Source organism: Chiloscyllium plagiosum, chromosome 28, assembly GCF_004010195.1.
Source record: "Chiloscyllium plagiosum isolate BGI_BamShark_2017 chromosome 28, ASM401019v2, whole genome shotgun sequence".
NCBI classification, from domain to species: Eukaryota; Metazoa; Chordata; class Chondrichthyes; order Orectolobiformes; family Hemiscylliidae; genus Chiloscyllium; species Chiloscyllium plagiosum.
In genome coordinates this window covers 47010277-47014361 of record NC_057737.1, presented here as the reverse complement: position 1 = coordinate 47014361, position 4085 = coordinate 47010277, and positions in this window count along the sequence as shown.

The window sequence follows — 4085 nt, the reverse complement described above, 5'->3', positions numbered from 1 at the left end:
ACACGCCCAGAGATAGACACATTCATACAAAGAGATGCTCAAAGAGACAGTCTCACACACACATCAACAGATACCATGAAACACACATACCTAAAGACACCTAGAGATACAAACATACGTAAAGCAACACACAAGTGGAGAGGCAAAACCAAAGAGCTACATACTCCACACACAGATACAGATTAAGTTGCCCAGAGAGGTGGGCAACCTTGCATAGAATCCTAGGTGTTTCTGAAAAATAGGATTTATATGCATTTTGAGAGGCAAAGAATAAATAGGGATAGTCAGCATGGTTTTGTGTGAGGAATTAGTGTCTTACAAATTGACTGGGTTTAATTGAAAAAGTAACAAGGAAGATTGATGAGGACAGAGTGGTAGACATTGTTAGTTAGACGTCAATAAAGGCTTTGACAAGGTTCCACATGGACTAATTAGTAAAATTAGATCATGTGGGATTCAGGGTGAGCTTACCAATTGGGTACAAGATTGGCTTAACAGCAGGAGACAGAGAATGTTGTTGGAGGGTTGTTTTTCAGAATGGAGGCCTGTTACCAGCGGTGTTCCCAAGGATCAGTGCTGGGACTACTTTTGATTGTCATTTGTGCAAATAATTTAGATGAGAGTATAGAAGGCATGGACCTTTGCAACGAATTGTACGTGGATGACACCGAAATTAGTGGACAGTGAAGAAGGTTATCTAAGATTACAAAGAGATCTTTATCAGTCGGGTCAATCAGCTTAAGAGTGGCAGATGGAGTTTAATTTGGATAAATGTGAGGTCTTGCATTTTGGTAGAACAAATAAGGTCAGGACTTATATAATTAAAAGTAGCATCTTGGAATAGAGAGATCTGGGATACAGGATCATAATTCTTTGAAGTTTGCATCAGATGTAGACAGGGTGGTTAAGAAGGTGTTTAGCGTACTTGCCTTCATTGCTCAGACATTTGAGTATATGAGTTGGGACGGCGTGTTGAGGTTGTAAAGGTCGTTGGTGAGGCCTGTTCTGGAGTTCTGGTTGCCCTCTTATAAGAAGGATATTATTAAACTGGAGAAGGTTCAGAAAAGACTTACCAGAATGCTGCCGGGAATGGAGGGTTTGAGTTATAAGGAGAGACTGGAGACCTTTTTCACTGGAGTGTAGAAGGTTGAGGGGTGATGTTTTTGAGGTTTATAAAATCATGAGAGGTATGGATAAGGTGAATGGCAAGTGTCTTTTTCATCTTGGTGGAAAGATTGGGGCCATATTTTTAAGTTGAGAGGAGAAAGACCTAAAAAAGACACGAGGGGAAACTTTGTTTACACAGAGTGGTTCATGTGTGGAAGTGGTGGATCTGGGCACAGTTACAATGTTTAAAAGACATTTGGAGGAGTACATGAATAAGAAATGTTTGGAAAGGTATGGGCCATATGCAGGCAGGTGGGAATAGTTTAGTTTGGGATTATGGTTAGAACAAAGAAAATTACAGCACAGGAACAGGAACAAGCCTGCACCAATCCAAATCTTCTATGTAAACCTGTCGCCTATTTTCTAAGGATCTGTATCTCTCTGCTCCCTGCCCATTCATGTATCTGTCTAGATAATCTTAAGTGATGCTATCGTGCCCGCCTCTACCATCTCTGCTGGCAAAGTGTTCCAGGCACCCACCACCCTCTGCATAAAGAAATTTCCACGCATATCTCCCTTAAACCTTTCCCCTCTCACCTTGAACTCCTGACCCCTAGTAATTGGGACTCCCACTCTGGTAAAATGCTTCTTATTGTCTACCCTATCTATACCTCTCATAATTTTGTAGACCTCAGTCAGGTCCCACCCACCTCTGTCTTTCAATTGAAAGTAATCATAATCTACTCAACCTGTTTTCATAGTTAGTGCCCTCCATACCAGGCAACATACTGTTGAATCTCCTCTGCACCCTTCCAAAGCATCCACATCCTTTTGGTAATGTGGCGACATTTGGCAGTGTGGTTGACATGGACTGGTTGGGCTGAAGGGTCTATTTCCATTTTGCATAACTCGTATGTTTCAGTAAGATCTCCTCTCATTCTTCTAAACTACAAGCCAAACCTATTCAACCTCTCTTCATAAGAAAATCCCTCCAAAGGCAGGATTAACCTAGTGAAACTTTTCTGTGTTGCCTCCAATATCAGTCAATCTTTCCTTAGGTTTGGCGTGAAAACAGTTCAGTATTCTAGGTGTGGTTTTTATAGTGCTTTGAATAGTTTCAGCAAGACCTCCCTAGTTTCATACTCCATTCCCTTTGCCTATCACTTGTTGAAATTGATTGCTAGCTTTTTGTGATACATGCACACTGACTTACTCCTAAATCCCTTTGCTGCAGCTTTCTGCAGTCTTTTCCTTTAACTTCCGAGATGAGGAAATTTCTTCACTTAGAGATGAGTGAGCCTAGAGAATTCACTACCATAGAAGGTAGTTGAGGCTAAAACATGATGTGTTTTCAAAAAGTAAGTAGATATAGCTCCTGTGATTAAAGGGATCAAAGGTTTTGGGGAGAGGGATGGATTCAGATGTTGAGCTCGATGATCAGCCATGACCATATCGAACGTAACAGCAGGCTCAATGGGTCAAATGGCCCACCTCTGCTACTATCTTCCAAGTTTCTATGTAAATATTATTCAACACTTCTTTTCCTGCCAAAATGCGAACCTCACATTTTCCCACATTATATTCCATCTACCAAGTTTTTGCCTATTGACTTGTCCACATGGTTCATTTCTATCAACTAAGTCATTAATAAAGATTGTAAATAATCATGGCTCTAGCACTTATCCCTATGGCATTCCACAAGTTACAGGTTTCCATCCTGAAAATGCCCCCCATCCCGACTCTCTATCTTCGATTAATTAGTCAATTCTCTAATAAAAGTACCACTATCACAATGGTCTGTTACATTAAAAAGCTTCATATAAATACCTTATTGAACATCTTTTGGAATTCAAATATTTTGCATCTACTGGTTTCCCTTTATCTGTCCTGTTTATTACCTGCTCAAAACAGGCATGATTCCCCTTTTGTGAAGCTACCTATGAGTCCCTGTGTATATTTCATTATGTTTACATGGATCTGTTAAGAAAATAATTTGTGGCTAAAGGAGTGCTGGGCTCTATTTCTAACAATGGTTCTCAACCTGACTTCTCAGGACCTTTATGTAGTTTGCATGTTTGGATTAGATATAGCCTATCAATTCTTTAGTTGATTTGGCAATTAAGATTTGTGAAGCCAGACAGCACATTGATTACAGGTGAGTTTCAGCGATGTCAGTGGATTTCAGGTGGAGGGGAGGAAGAGGTATGGCTGATCTATTGCAAAGGGAGATACAACAGGATTGGGACAAGGGGGAGTACAAGGAAATTATCACTTACAACAACAAAAGGGTAGCAGAAGATACAAGATAGGGCTTTATCCATTGGAATTTGGATAGACAATAGGTGCAGGAGTAGGCCATTCTGCCCTTCGAGCCTGCACCACCATTCAATATCAGTGGATTTCAGGTGGAGGGGAGGAAGAGGTATGGCTGATCTATTGCAAAGGGAGATACAACAGGATTGGGACAAGGGGGAGTACAAGGAAATTATCACTTACAACAACAAAAGGGTAGCAGAAGATACAAGATAGGGCTTTATCCATTGGAATTTGGATAGACAATAGGTGCAGGAGTAGGCCATTCTGCCCTTCGAGCCTGCACCACCATTCAATATAATCATGGCTGATCATCCTTAATCAGTATCCTGTTCCTGCCTTATCTCCATAACCCTTGATTCCACAATCCTTGAGAGCTCTATCCAACTCTTTCTTAAATGAATCCAGAGACTGAGCCTCCACTGCCCTCTGGAGCAGAGCATTCCACACAGCCACCACTCTCTGGGTAAAGAGGTTTCTCCTCATCTCTGTCCTAAATGGCCTACCCCGTATTTTTAAGCTGTGTCCTCAGGTTCGGTACTCACCCATCAGCGGAAACATGTTTCCTGACTACAGAGTGTCCAATTCTTTAATAATCTTATATGTCTCAATCAGATCCCCCCTCAGTCTTTGAAACTCAAGGGTATACAAGCCCAGTCACTCCA